Source organism: Oncorhynchus tshawytscha, linkage group LG19, assembly GCF_018296145.1.
Source record: "Oncorhynchus tshawytscha isolate Ot180627B linkage group LG19, Otsh_v2.0, whole genome shotgun sequence".
Taxonomy (NCBI): Eukaryota; Metazoa; Chordata; class Actinopteri; order Salmoniformes; family Salmonidae; genus Oncorhynchus; species Oncorhynchus tshawytscha.
In genome coordinates this window covers 2099041-2115233 of record NC_056447.1, presented here as the reverse complement: position 1 = coordinate 2115233, position 16193 = coordinate 2099041, and the positions used below count along the sequence as shown (strand labels likewise).

The window sequence follows — 16193 nt, the reverse complement described above, 5'->3', positions numbered from 1 at the left end:
GTTTGTTGTGGTGCCATATTATTTCCATTTAAAATTATGGATTTAATGGTGCCCCGTGGGATGTTCAAAGTTTTGGATATTCTTTTATAACCCTGATCTGTACTTCTCCACAACTCTGTCCCTGACCTGTTTTGAGAGCTCCTTGGTCTTCATGGTGCCGCTTGCTTGGTGGTGCCCCTAGCTTAGTGGTGTTGCAGACTCTGGGGCCTATCAGAACAGCTGTATATACATACTGAGATCATGTGACAGATCATTTGACACTTAGATTGCACACAGGTGGACTTTATCTAACTACTTATGTGACTTCTGAAGGTAATTGGTTGCACCAGATCTTATTTAGGGGCCTTCATATCAAAGGGGGTGAATACAAATGCACGCAACACTTAAGTACTTTAAAAAAAAATTCACTTCACAAATTTGGACTATTTTGTGTATGTCGATTACATGATATCCAAATAAAAATCAGGTTGTAATGCAACAAAATATGAAAAATGCCAAGGGGGTGAATACTTTTGCAAGGCACTGTATGATCTTTCGTTGCATTTCAAAAGGCTTACTATTTTTTCAGGAATCACATCACAGTTAAACATATGAGATATCTAGCTAGCTAATAATAATTGCTACCCTCTCTTTCTTCTGGCTGGTAGGCTAGTAGCTACAAATCCAATCACAAGCCAGTTTGTTTTAGCTCTAATACTTAATGACAAATTGTCAATTTGAGCATTTTATTTTGTACAGTCATCAAAGAGACCAAACAAAGACAAGCTAAATCAAGTAGGCTACATTGGTCTGTTTTGGGTGACTGAATCTGACTGCAGCTTGATCAACAGTCAACAGGCTAGCTACCATTAGATAGCTCAGTCTTTGGTAGCTAGCAATCTAGCTAACAATTATCTGAGGAGACACTATAGTGGCCTGGAAATATGATGACATTGCAAAAGTAGGAAAGTAATTTGTAGGAAACAACTTTGCCATAGCTAGAAAAGTTTGTCAAAAATAGCTAGCTAAAATCCTGTTTTGTACCTTAATCTTAGCTACTGTAATTAAAGTTATGCTCCATCTAAAATCAATCTGGTGACAAAAGGTTTCAGGCATCGTCCTCGAGAACGTTCAAAATAATATTGTGACGAAGCCCATGAATATCCTCTACTTATAATAGAAAAATAACTATCTAGTCACTTCATGAATGGTTGCTGTTGCTGCCTATTTCAAGATGCTGGGAAATCCACGTGTACTTAGCCTGATTTGCAATGTAGTCCGATGTAAAGTGTGCTGTGCAGGAGGTTCATCTGAACTTCTCTGACAGTTGATTCTGAAAAATAAATCGCAGCCAAATAAGATAAAGTGGTTGTTTGGATTGAATACAGTGCAAGGCAGCCATACTGCACAATCTCTCATGCTTTCGGGCGGGACTAACACCAAAACTAGGAGGAAAGACACTGCTCTTACACAAAAAGGGCATTATCATAATTTTGACCTCATAGTAGATTATTATTTTTTGTTTTAAATGTTTTCATTTAACTAGGCAAGTCAGTTAAGAACAAATTCTTATTTACAATGATGACCTACCCCGGCCAATCACAGCCGGATGTGATTCAGCCTGGATTCAAAACAAGGACTGGTAGTATCACCTCTTGCACTGAGATGCAGTGCCTTAGTCCTTTGTGCCACTCGGTATTGAGTGTAAATAAAGTAAATAATTTAACAATATTTCATGAAATGTTGCCTGAAGACTTACCCTCATCATTCCCTCTTGGCATTCGATCATTCACATTTCAGAAGAGACTGAATTGGAGTTTATGAAATTGGGTTCAGCTGAGGAATGAAGATGCATTTGGCATGACCTCATGGGTCAGGTCCTCTGATTCACTCATGGCCTGTCGGCTTACTGTAGCAGCTACATGTTCAGAAGGGGTGGAAATGAGGCTTTGACGCAAGTGTTGATTAGTGCACCAGTCAGGCTGATGTTCTTGCACAAGACAGATGAGTAATTTCATGTGTACAATTCCAAGGTGCCATGATGGAATTACTTTTGAAAGGCTTATTAGAACAAGGAAATTGTGACGTCAATACATGGATTTACCTGTCTGTTTATACTTGTGTGGATGTTTGAGAGAGAGGGGTGGGGAGAATGAGAGAGAGAGAGAGCCCGTTCTGTACCCGTATGTGTTTCTGAACAATAAATATGGTGTTTATGTTTGAGTGATTGCTGGTATAATGTATGCTTGCAGGTATTTGACTGTGGACCCACCTTTTCATCAAGCCCCCACAGTGCGTTCAAGTAAAACATTTTCCCATAGGTTTATACCCCTCAATGCAGTGAGCTGCCTCTGGGTTCAGATTGATTTGATTACGACCATCCACATGGACAAGCCTCTCGGGCGGCAGGCCTATAATAAATAACCAGCTACTAAAGCCCCATCAAACCCAATTCACTGAGTGGACACAAAATGGGGTCTGAGTCATACCTTGTAAAAGGTTGTCATCACCACTTAGTAACCCGACTTGACATGGAGATGTTTCTCCTGCTATCTTTCTTTTCCCCCCTTTCCTGTCTATCTCATCTTCTCATCAGATAGCTTTTAGATAAGTGTTCGGATATCTCATTTCATGAGTTGTGAATATAACATCCTTTATTCAAAGACGGCTTCAATGAATAGTACACACGCCTTCTTTCTTCTTTTATCCCCAAGACTTGCTGAGAAGGAAAACGCTGGTCAAGGATGAAGCAGTTAGAATCCACCAGCAGTGTTTTAAGTTTTTTTTAAATGCATTAGCTGTTAGACGTGCAATTTCTTGTAGTTTTAATCTCAGTTTTAATTTTAGAGCCTTCATATGCTTTTGGCTGGAGAGTTCAGAAGTTTGTGGGTGTGAATTTTCGCATAATCACATAATCATTGATTTTGTGAGACTTGCATGCAGATCTCATGTCAGTACCACCTTTGGTTTTCATGTGCTAACATAGTCATTTAATCACTGAAGAGTCCATTTAAGACGAGTCTTTTATTGTGACATTTGGCCAGAAGTGATATTTAGCCTTCAAGATGGCTAAGTATGTCCCAGTCCTCCCTCAGTCTGGGATATTTCTCAGTCCAATAACCCTGCTGTAACCTAGAGCAGCTTCAGAGGAAGCATTACAAGGGCCATACAGCTGGTTCAATGCTCCTGCCCCTGGTAACTCCAGTCCATACCTCCAGTAGGGCACTGGTGGTACAGTACCAGCTCATAGATGGGAAGCATGATGGGCTGCTGTCTGCATTATTGCTGGAAGCTCCTTAGATACCCTTTTGGAGTAGCAGAGGGCTAGCCACCACCCAGAGGCATGGGGGTTGTGTAACTGCGTTTTGACCCTTCTCCTCACCGTCATTGTAGTCTTATTTCACTAGGTCATGCTTTGGCGAAACTCTCCACAGGGAATCAAATCAAATCACAACTTATTTGTCACATGATTCGTCAACAATAGTTGTAGACTAACAATGAAATGCTTACTTACTTGTCCTTTTCCAACAATGCAGAGTTAAAAATAAAGAAAAAAATTAAGTGACACAAGGAATAAATACACAGTATTTATATGCCTCGCTGCTTCCTCTTTCGAGACCCGGAGATTAGGTCCAGAGTAAGCAGAACTTCCAAATCTCTTTAGATTAGGCTTGGTCCAGAGTAAGCAGAACTTCCAAATCTCTTTAGATTAGGCTTGGTCCAGAGTAAGCAGAACTTCCAAATCTCTTTAGATTAGGCTTGGTCCAGAGTAAGCAGAAATTCCAAATCTCTTTAGATTAGGCTTGGTCCAGAGTAAGCAGAACTTCCAAATCTCTTTAGATTAGGCTTGGTCCAGAGTAAGCAGAACTTCCAAATCTCTTTAGATTAGGCTTGGTCCAGAGTAAGCAGAACTTCCAAATCTCTTTAGATTAGGCTTGGTCCAGAGTAAGCAGAACTTCCAAATCTCTTTAGATTAGGCTTGGTCCAGAGTAAGCAGAACTTCCAAATCTCTTTAGATTAGGCTTGGTCCAGAGTAAGCAGAACTTCCAAATCTCTTTAGATTAGGCTTGGTCCAGAGTAAACAGAACTTCCAAATCTCTTTAGATTAGGCTTGGTCCAGAGTAAGCAGAACTTCCAAATCTCTTTAGATTAGGCTTGGTCCAGAGTAAGCAGAACTTCCAAATCTCTTTAGATTAGGCTTGGTCCAGAGTAAGCAGAACTTCCAAATCTCTTTAGATTAGGCTTGGTCCAGAGTAAGCAGAACTTCCAAATCTCTTTAGATTAGGCTTGGTCCAGAGTAAGCAGAACTTCCAAATCTCTTTAGATTAGGCTTGGTCCAGAGTAAGCAGAACTTCCAAATCTCTTTAGATTAGGCTTGGTCCAGAGTAAACAGAACTTCCAAATCTGTCGACTTGTTGAAGTAGAAATGTTCTTCCAAATCGAGATTAGTGACTGAGACATTATGTACAAAAAAAAGTTATAATCAGCGTAAAAAAACACCATCACCATGAGTTACTCACATTTGACCTCGCTTAGTTGTCCCCATGGTTTTAGTTTAATTGAAAGGATCTGTGGAAACAGCTGGTTACTCACAGAGATGTTTAGCCTGGCAAATAGTTTTAAAGCCCAGCACATTTCCTGACAGATACTGGCTCTGTGGTCACCAACAATTCAGTCACCCGGCACTGCCGCTTTGAATTGCATCGTATTGCAGTCAGGTTCTTTGCCTCTCTTTAATTACTTTAGCACACACGCTTATCCAGAGCAACTTACATAAGTTTTCATACAGGTTCTCTGTGGGAGTTGAACCCACAACTCTGGCATTGTAAGCATCACACTCTACCAGCTGAGCTACACAGGGGAATATGGAGATAACCATCTCCTGTAATCTGAGCTACAGCGTGTTTTGACTCAACACCCTTGGGGAAGTCTGTCCAGGCTGCAACTCATTCGTCATTGCCACGAGCAAATCCATTACAGGCCATCTCATCCATTATATAGATCTGTAGCGTGTGTTTTGGAGTCCATTTGCTGGCATTAGAGATGTTACAAAGCCATTGCTGTCAATTAGATCATATCCCAGACCGGTTACACACGGTAAGTTATAGGGTCTTCTTTCTTGGACTGAGCTCTCGAGAAATGAAATATTATCATGAGGGGTCATGATGGACCATAGACCTGGAACAGATGTAGGATTTGAGCCAATTTGCTATAACAGGAAAATATTCCTGCAGGAAACTTCCTGTTGCTGCAGGAATATTTATGTGCATTATAATTATTAAGGATCGGACACTTTTTTTTTTAAATCTTTTTTTTTTCCTGCCCAAAATGACACCCAAATCTAACTGCCTGTAGTTCAGGTCCTGGAGCAAGGATAGACACCATTTGAATGGAAACACAAGTTTGTGGAAATGTGAAGTTCATGTGGGAGAATATAACACATTAGATCAGGTAAAAGATAATATAAACCAAAAAAAATGGGTTTTCAATTGTTTTATTTTTTTAATTTTTTGAAATGCAAGAGAAAGGCCATAATATAATATTGCAGTTTCAGATTGAACTAGGGAAGCAGTGCAATACTGCACAATATTTTGTATCAAGTCTGCCCAAATGTGCCGAATTGGTCAATTGATACATTTCCAAATACAAAACTATAGAGAACATACAAAAAATGATATGGTAATCCAAAATGTAAGTTTAAACACTCACAAGAATGTCAAACATGATGGATCATTAGCTTATACACTAACTTTCACACATCCAGATTGCCGGGTGGGGTGGGTATGGAGCCAGAAACAGCAGTGCGGTCAAACTGTAGACCCAAGTTCCTACATTTGAACACAAAACATGTATACTACATTTTATCTCTGGGACCCTCAGAATGACAAATCAGAGCAAGATTACTGAATGAAGCACATTATTTACCTTCAGACGTGAATGTACAAACTATGCTACATTTTATCTCTGGGACACTCAGAATGACAAATCAGAGCAAGATTACTGAATGAAGCACATTATTTACCTTCAGAGGTGAATGTATCAAACCAGTTGCCGTGATAGTTTTGTTGTTGTGCACTATCCTCAAACAATAGCATGATATCTTTTCACTGTAATAGCTACTTTAAATGGGACAGTGCAGTTAGATTAACAGGAATTGAAGCTTTCTGCCCACATAAGACATGTCTACGTCCTGGAAAGTTTGCTAAGACTTACAATGTCAATCTAGTCACATTAGCACATGTTAGCATCAACCGTCCCGGTATAGGGACGCTGATCCCATATTATAGGCCATTTTTGTAGGGGGTAATACATTTTCTGTAAGGGAAAATCAAGTCTAAAAATACAAACTTCAGAAGCCTTTTTAAACCTCAAATACAGTACACATTTTTTTCTCCTGCAATTAAGATCCTACATCTGTACAAATGGAAAATTGTTTTCACCCTCACCAGAAAACACGTATGCATGTATCTCGGGACCAAGTACTGTATATGCTTCTCACATTTCTGGGCCTCTAAGCACTGATAAACTATTTGTGTAATGGACAGGTTTCTCTGAGTGAAGACTACCGGTTGGATCACTATGGTGTTGTGTCCTCTTAGCAGCGGAGTGTGATTTGTCCCATTATAGTTTTGCCACAGTCAAGGTGCCCTGTATGACATTAAGTCAACATTTCTCTGTAGATCACAGGGGACAGGAATGCATGGGCAGAAGAAGAGGCACACGTCGTTGCCACAGAACACTTTAGAGACCTAAACCATCCAAAGGCCTTCTCGGTTAATTTGTCTGTGTGTTCGTGTTGGAGGAAGAAATATATTTATCTCAGTTCTTTGCAGTCTCTGCCAAGCCAGTTTTATTTTGTTAAACTGCTGGAGGGACTAAAGAAATACCTCAAGGCTATATAATTCAACAACAAATAGAAAACCTATGAAAACAACAGTTGTAGAATTTACAGTGAAATGCTTACTTCCAAGCCCTTAACCAACAATGCAGTTAAAAAAAATAAGTGTTAAGTAAAAAAAAAAGATAAGATAAGTACATTTAAAAAAAAAAAAAGTAACAAATAATTAAAGAGCAGCAGTAAAATAACAATAGCGAGGCTATATACAGGGGGTACTGGTACAGGGTCAATGTGTGGGGGCACCGGTTAGTTGAGTTAATATGCACAGTACATGTCGGTAGAGTTAAAGTGACTATGCATAAATAATAAACAGAGAGTAGCAGGTCACCAGTGAGCTGATGGGAGATACGAATGAACAAACGGTCATCCCTCTAGCGAGTCGTTTCATGTGATAGCCTTTAGAAGACCCTCTGGTCCTTTTAATTGTTTTGCTTCATTTTTTAAAACTATCAAATATTTTAGCAGTTTAGTTTGTGACATGTAGGGTATCCAATTCCTCTGTATTTTGTAAATAAGTGGTTATACAGGTGTAATGCATGACAAAAAGGGCTGTTAGTCCTTTCAATGCCAAGACATACTGTAGTTGTCACCAAGCAGCATTCCATTTCATCAAAAGTTATACGCTTTATCTGTCTCTGTATTTGTCTATGAATGTCACAGAAACACACCATTCTAAATGGTTCCCGTATCAGTTGTTCCCGTATCAGATACATTTGTGAGTCTGGAGGTGGTAGAAGTCTATGGTCACCTATCCTATTCTATAATATACGGCTGTGTTTACACAGGCAGCCCAATTCTGATATTTTTTTCCACTAGTTGATCTTTTTAACCAGTCTTTTTCTGAGCTGGTCTGATTGGTCAGAATACCAATTGGTGGAAAGGGCATCAGAGTTGGGCTGCCTGTAACTTTCACTATTCTTCCAGTTTCTGTTGGTAAAGGTTTGTCATTGGGGCTTGTTGTGTGGTGGCAGGTAGCTTATTGGTTAAAAGCATAGGACCAGTAACCGAAAGGCTGCTGGTTTGAATCCCTGAGCCAACTAAGTTAAAAAGCTGTCGATGTGCCTGGATAAGAGTCTGCTAAAAGACTAAAATGTACATACAATAGGTCAATTCTTTGTTTTGCACTGCTGTCCCCGAAACAACCTCTTAATTCAGAGAGGTGATTTAGTACAGATCAAAAATGTGCTGTCTAGTAAAGCAGCCTGGTCTCATAGACTAAATGTAACATAGTAAATGTAAATCCTGACACTCAAATGAGTATGATATGTTACGTTTGGTATGGTTACATAAGAGAGATGGTTACTTAAGGCAAAAACTGAAGTAGGGTGTTCAGGGTGGATGTGTGGGTGTATAATGCAAATGTCTACCAACCAAAGGTTGCAAGTTCAAATCTCATCATGGACAACTGTTGCATTTTAGCTAATATCCAATTTTTCAAATACTTACTATTTTTTTGTGCTATTTTGCAACTACTTAGCATGTTAGCTAACCCTAACCATCACCCTTTTAGGTAACCCTTCCCCAACCTAACTGCTGAATTGAATCTTAATCTTAACCCTAACCCCTAACGTTAGCCTGCTAGCTAGAATTCATAACATATCATACATTTAGCAAATTCATAACATGTTGCATATTTTCAAAATTCGTTACATAAAACACAAATTATAATCCGTAACATATCATACGAAATGGGTGATGCACAAATTAATACATACCATAAGAAACGTGACATAGCATACTCAATGTAGTGTCTTGGATTTACATGCAGAATAATATGAAATGCTCTGAGACCAGTTTGAATAAAGGACTTCCTTTTGTCGTTCCCCTGAAATATTTTAGATCCCTCTTGTAGCTGTTTTAGCCAACGTTTCTCTGAAGTAACCATGTGCCGTTTGACATTTTAGAGGTACCTGAGGGAGTGTTGCACTCGATGCACACATAGGGTAATATGGGCTGACAGGTTTTCTTTAACATCCAGAAGTAGCCCTCCTAGTGATAACCACAATTAACCCTGTGACGTTAGTATTTTTCTCTGGAGGAATGCTGACTCACTTGTTTGTCTTAATCACAAATCTAGGTAAGCCAGCAGCCATACCACCCTGCACCTCTTTGTTGGGAAATGATTAAGACATGGATAAGAGAACACAGTGCCAGGCAAAAGTATTCATCCCCTTAAAGTTTTTCCTATTTTATTGCATTACAACCTGTAATTGAAATTGATTTTTTTTTTTGGGGGGGATTTCATGTAATGGACATACACAAAATAGTCCAAATTTGTCTAGTAAAATGTAAAAAATAACTTGATTGAGAAAATTCAAAGAACATTTTTACACAGAAAATTGGTGCGTGCATCTGTATTCACCCCCTTTGCTATGAAGCCCCTAAATAAGATCTGGTGCAACCAATTACCTTCAGAAGTCACATAATTAGTTAAATAAAGTCCACCTGTGTGCAGTCTAAGTGTCACATGATCTGTCACATGATCTCAGTATGTATATACACCTGCTCTGAAAGGCCCCAGAGTCTGCAACACCGCTAAGCAAGGGGCACCATGAAGACCAAGGAGCTCTCCAAACAGGTCAGGAATAAAGTTGTGGAGAAGGACAGATCAGGGTTGGGTTATAAAAAAATATCCAAAACTTTAAACATCCCACAGAGTACCATTTAAATCCATTATTAAAAAATCGAAAGAATATGGTACTACAACAAACCTGCCAAGAGAGGACCGCCCACCAAAACTCACAGACCAGGCAAGGAGGGCATTGATCAGAGGCAACAAAGAGACCAAAGATAACCCTGAAGGAGCTGCAACGCTCCACAGCGGAGATTGGAGTATCTGTCCACAGGACCACTTTAAGCCGTACACTCCACAGAGCTGGGCTTTATGGAAGAGTGGCCAGAAAAAAAAGCCATTGTTTAAAGAAAAAAGTAAGCAAACACGTTTGGGGTTCGCCAAAAGGCATGTGGGAGACTCCCCAAACATATGGAAGATGAGACTAAAATGTTGCTTTTTGGCCATCAAGGAAAATGCTATGTCTGGCGCAAACCCAACACCTCTCAGAACCTCATTCCCACAGTGAAGGTTATGGCAGCATCATGCTGTGGGGATGTTTTTTTATTTTTATTTTTTTATTTATTATTTTTTTTAAATCGGCAGGGACTGGGAAACTGGTCAGAATTGAAGGATTGATGGATGGCGCTAAATACAGGGAAATTCTTGAGGGAAACCTGTTTCAATCTTCCAGATATGAGACTGGGACAAAGGTTCACCTTCCAGTAGGACAATGACCCTAAGCATACTGCTGAAGCAACACTTGAGTGGTTTAAGGGGAAACATTTAAATGTCTTGGAAATGTCTTGGAATGGCCTAGTCAAAGCCCAGACCTCAATCCAATTGAGAATCTGTGGTATGAATTAAAGATTGCTGTACAACAGCGGAACCCATCTGACTTGAAGGAGCTGGAGCAGTTTTGCCTTGAAGAATGGGCAAAAATCCCAGTGGCTAGATATGCCAAGCTTATAGAGACAAAAGGTGGCTCTACAAAGTATTGACTTTGGGGTGGTGAAGAGTTATGCACGCACATGTTTTCTGTTTGTTTGTCTTATTTCTTGTTTGTTTCAGAAAAAATATTTTGCATCTTCAAAGTGGTAGGCATGTGTGTAAATCAAATGATACAAACCCCCCCACAATTATATTTTAATTCCAGGTTGTAAGGCATCAAAATAGGAAAAATGACGAGGGGGATGAATACTTTCGCAAGCCACTGTACTTGGCGATTAAAAAGGCGAGCTGCAGTTTGTTTTTGGGTAATACGGTTGTAATAGGGAAACTGTGCTGTCTTGGGTGTGGTCTCGGGTTGCAAAGCTACCGGTAATTTACCTGACTCTTTGGTAAATCTATGGTAACTTTAATAATTTACACTTGAATAACTTGTAAAATGTATTCATAGATAGTATAATGTTTTATATCTGTGTCCATATTCTCCTTGAGTTTCTTGTGGATTGACCAGATGGTTGTAAAGAAAATAGCCTAATTCAATTAGAAAAATAATTTAATTATCAATGGCATTATTTTCAATTAACTCTGCAACTCTTTAAACTATTGGCTTTTTTCTGAACTGCGTCAAAACCGGTTTTGCGTCAAAGCATTTACAACAAAGACACATGGACAATTAATAAGTGTATAAATATAAAGTATATTTCATGCTGAACCCCTTACATTAAACTACAATGGTATTTACTAAGTTGATGGTTTATATTTAGGATCGTTTTTTACTGTTTTATTTCATTAAAACATGTTTTTAAATCCTCTAATGATTGTTGTTTATTATATTTTACATGTGTATAATTCCACACACAGCCACTAGATATCGTCATTTAAAAAATATGGAAAGTTACCCAAATTCGGGTAGTTTCCAGTAAATGCCCTCCCTTTGCAACCCTAGTGTGATTGTATGGGCTAGTTCAGTCGTTAGTTCAGTCGTTCTGCTGTGGTCTGAAGAATACCACACATTGGTGTTGGATGAAGAGACTCAATAGAAATTAACATTGACCCCCCCCGCTCCCCTTTGCACACTCACTGTTTGTTTGTTACCTATGCATAGTCACTTCGCCCCCACCTACATGTACAGATTACCTCAACTAACCTGCACACTGACTCGGTACCGGTGCCCCCTGTATATAGCCTCGTTATTGTTATTCTTACTTTTAATTTGAGTCTACTTGGTAAATATTTCTTCGTCTTGAACTGCACTGTTGGTTAAGGGCTTGTAAGTAAGCATTTCACAGTAAGGTCTACACTTGTTGTATTCAGCACATGTGACAAATAAAGTTTGATTTGATTTGACCTACCCTTTCCATGACATAAACTGATCAGGTGAATCCAGGTGCAAGCTATGATCCCTTATTGATGTCACTTAAATCAGTGTAGATGAAGAGGAGGAGACAGGTTAAATAAGGATTTTTAGGCCTCGAGACAATTGAGAAATGTATTGTGTATGCGTGGGTGAATGGGCAAGACAAAATATTTAAGTGCCTTTGAATGCAATATTGTAGTAGGTGCCAGGCACATCAGTTTGTGCCAAGAACTGCAACACTGGTGGATTTTTCATGCTCAACAGTTTCCTGTGTATATCAAGAATGGTCAACCACCCAAAGGACATCCAGCCAACTTGACACAATTGTGGGAAGCATTGGAGTTAACATGGCCAGCATCCCTGTGGAATGCGCTTGACATCTTGTAGAGTCCATGCCCCGACAAGATGAGGTTGCTCTCAGGGCAAAACGGTTGCAACTCAATACTAGAAAGGTGTTCCTAGAGTTTGGTATTCCTCCCTTTACTCATGTTATTGTACTATTACAGTTGGTTTCATACTTGACTGACATCTTCCATATGCTCCATGTTTTTAGCTCCATAATATCTCCAGGGTCTACCCACACACACACACACACACACAAGCACTGTTGTCACACACAGTGATTGGTGACAGCGTTATTCTTCTTGTTCCATTCCTCAGACGATTTGACTTTCCACTCATCCCAATGTACTCATGTGTCCTGACACCTCTGTGGTTGATTAGCCAACCTCTTGGGCCCTGGTTCACCCGGGCATACTTGGATTTGTACAGTATGTAGTATATGTAATTGATTATGTTCTATTCAATTCTATAATTTTTCTTCTGTAGTGTATTATGTTGTGCTTTTGTGTTTTTTTTGTTATGTTTGTGGTCCCCATGAAGAATAGCTGCGGGATATGCAACAGATAATGGGGATCCAAATAAACTAAATTAGATCAGCTGAGGACCTGCTTCCTGTCATCCCACTGTGTGATAATTGTGTGAGTGATCGGAGGGGGGGTGGTTGTGCTTCCGTGGGTGATTGTGCTGTACAGTGTGTGTCCAAGAGCAAGTGTGCCTGAGAGTCTATGTGTCAACTTTTAATGATATCTTGTCTTGTAAGTAGGTGTGTTCGCTGTGTGTGAGTGGCTATACGTGTGAGAGTATATCTCTGTGTGAGCTGTGTGACTACAACAAGGAAAATGAACAGCAAAGATTTCCAAGCTGCAGAAGAGGTTGTCTGTGTAAGTGACGACCCATACCCTTAAGTGTCTCAGTGTGAGTGAGAGACCCACTGATTCCACTGATCCAGAATCAGCAAACTGTGCAGCAGTCTGATATGCTCCAATTACACTGTGTGTGACGGAGGCAAACTCTGTAAGAGGCCTGTCAATATCCAGCAGTATTACCCACCATGTCACTATAACAGATCCAACCTCAAATTGTTTGGCGAGTGAGTCTCATTCCCTGTTCTAATTGAGGCAATATGGAGAGATGTAGTTCTGCTTCATGACACAAGTGAATGTGTTTCTGCTCCCTCAAGGGAGAAATGGTAAATGCCAGTGAAATGCCACAGGTGTCCATCTAGCTGAACTTTCATAACAATCTTGCACTCAGTGGACCATCGTACAACCCAGTCAATAGATCACAGCTCCTCCTTTGATATTTAAACGAGCGCAGTGTTTTACATCTACGCATCACTACATCTCTACGTCTCTTCTTTAACTAACAAGTTGTAGTGTCAATCCAGTGAGTGTAACAAGCGCAATCCCAGAAAATGTTGGTCTGGCTCCCATTTTGTTTGATCCTGGGTGTCACCATTCTGGTGAAAAACAGACCTCTCTCTTTCTCTAACGGCACCTGTATCCATGTCTTGTTTGTATGCTAACCCCAGCACCCAGCTGGCTCTTGAGAACACAGAATCCCTTCAAACATGAGGATACTGTAAACACAGACTGTAACCCAGGCAAGGTTCAAACAACAAGAGCCCAATATCTGTCAGTTACTGTGTACAAACAAGGACAGTGGCTTGTGCTTGCACAGGTAACTGCAGGGTTGCATAAGACAAGGACCTTGAAACGATCTTGCTCCTGATAAGGCTAATCGTATACATTACATTATGCTGTGATCCAATATTGATTGGTTGTTAGCAGACAGGCCTTTAGACCCTTTGACCGCAACACCAGTATCCTAAGTATGTACGCCCCCGGTGTTTTGCTTGCAATTATGGTCACAAGCAATCTTTCAGACATTTGTATTTTTAATCTCACTCACAAATGAGCTCCAGATCACAGATACCTTGACATCCCATCTCCCTCTATTCCAGTGGTTTATCTCTCCCTGTGTGTTACATCGAGTGCAAGCAGTTTTTTCACCCTCCACCCAGGTAGTAGCACAGACCACTACAATGATAATTGGAAAGTGATTGAGAGCATAGAGGGATACATTTTTCCAAATGTGCTGCCATATAAATTTGCCGCTAAGAAGAGGCCAGAGTTTAGTGAGCCATTGAGCACACCACAAATTTTAGGGTGGAACAGAGGCTCACATAAATCCTGCTACATTACTTCCCTTAAGGCAATAGGGGGCATAACATTACATTGAGAATGGCACTAGGGAGACACAGTGCTTTATCTAAATTCAATACATCACCAAAATTATTTTTAATTTACCATCTGTGTAAGCACTGTACTGGGTTTTCAGAGGGCAGAGTGACTTGGCCTTAGACCTCTGAAATCTGATAGGATAGTTCAAGTGAGATCGTCATCATCCTCATAATGACCGCACTATTATAGCTGATTATAAATCCATAATAATACATATATTATCACCTAATGTTGTGTTAGATCTTTTTATCAACTTAAGTTTTGAACTTCTATTAGCTCTTTATGGCCTGTAGGCCTCATTGACCTGAGCTCATACAACTTGTTTTTGAGTTTAAAAAAGCAGAATGTATGGATTATTTTGACTGTAGCAAATACTCAGATGAAACATATCGGGCTATTTATCACATACTACTTTGTGTCAAATGTTTAACAAGGACACTATCCTCCTCAAAGATATGATCAAGAACCTCACATACAGTATATCGTTTGGTCATTGTGCTGCCGCAGAATGAATTGTGAGCAAGGCCTCAAAAAGGCTTTAAATACTAGAGCTGCGAGAAAAGTTATATATTATTGAAACAATGTTGCAATTGTTTGTGAGAATGCCAACAGGTGTGGTTCCGGTGGAGGAAAGATTCTATTGGGGAAAGGTTCCTGTGGAGGTTTTCATGGCAGCCAAGGAGAGTGAGGTGGGTTAGTGTGTGCGCGCACGCTCAAACACACATGCTGATGAATTGGCATGTGCCTGTACTCAATTTATACACTAATTGTAGTCTCACCCATTAATTTGACCAGTCATTTCTGACCGGGAACACCACAGGTGTACAAAAGTTAAATAAAACATCAAATCTAATGAAAATCATCAGAATGTATTTTGTGTGTTCAGATGTGGACAAAGTCATGGAAACTTATGACAATCAGATTAAATGAACTACGTTTTTCAGAGAGAAAACGTGTGGGGCGGCAGGTAGCCTAGTGGTTAGAGCGTTGTACCAGTAACCGAAAGGTTGCTAGATTGAATCCCCGAGCTGACAAGGTAAAAATCCCACTGTTCCCAGGCCGTCATGGTAAATAACAATTTGTTCTTAACTGATGTGCCTAATTAAATAAAGGTCAAATAAATAAAATTGGTCCAATTCGACCGGAACATAGCAGGAGGGTTAATGAGTCTGTAGGTTAGCATTAAGATTTTGTTCCCCCTAACCCAACAATTACATTACTGCAGTTACTGTTTGCTTTTATATAAAGGATAGTCAGTAATTAGCAAATGAGCAATTGCCTAAACTCTCTAAAGAACCACAATGTTCCTTCGGGGACCATGATATTAGCAGTTCAAGGTATTTGAGCTGAACAAGAAAGTCTGCCATTAGACTATGATGGTTAGAGTTAGAAGGAATGGTTGTCTGGAACCCACAAATCTTGACAAGGAAGTTTTTATTTTTCTATCCAGTGTTTCCCCTATATTCATTTAGCAGAGACGTACAACCATTGCTCAATTGCAACTCCATAGATTTGTATTCATTTTATAAATAATAAAATACATTTCTGCCGAAACCACTTTTAAGGGTTCAATAAAGCCGTTTTTAGCTCAATCAAAACTGCATCCCACCAAAACAGGCTGAAATTTCAGGCTGCCTTTTCAAACAGCTCAAACTCTAAAAAGGGCATTATCATATTTTTCACAGTTTCAATTTCACAGTATTATTCCAACCTCATGACGTTAATGTTTAACTTGTTGTATTTTTTGTATGTCCAAAAGATCTAACCAGTCACTAGTGGTCATCCAATGCGATTCATCCGTGACAATATTGCGCCTCCAGCCAGCCTGCCTGGAAACAGCTGTATTCATTTTCCATGACGGGTTGGAATTTCCCA

The 16193-nt window shown here is 39.7% G+C and overlaps 1 protein-coding gene across 1 annotated transcript in view; it reads left to right on the top strand.

Annotated features, from left to right (window-relative positions):
• The window catches only part of LOC112218221 (metabotropic glutamate receptor 8-like), a 223866-nt gene that overhangs the window by 59798 nt on the left and 147875 nt on the right, over positions 1-16193 (top strand). The gene's annotated exons all lie outside the window — the stretch shown is intronic.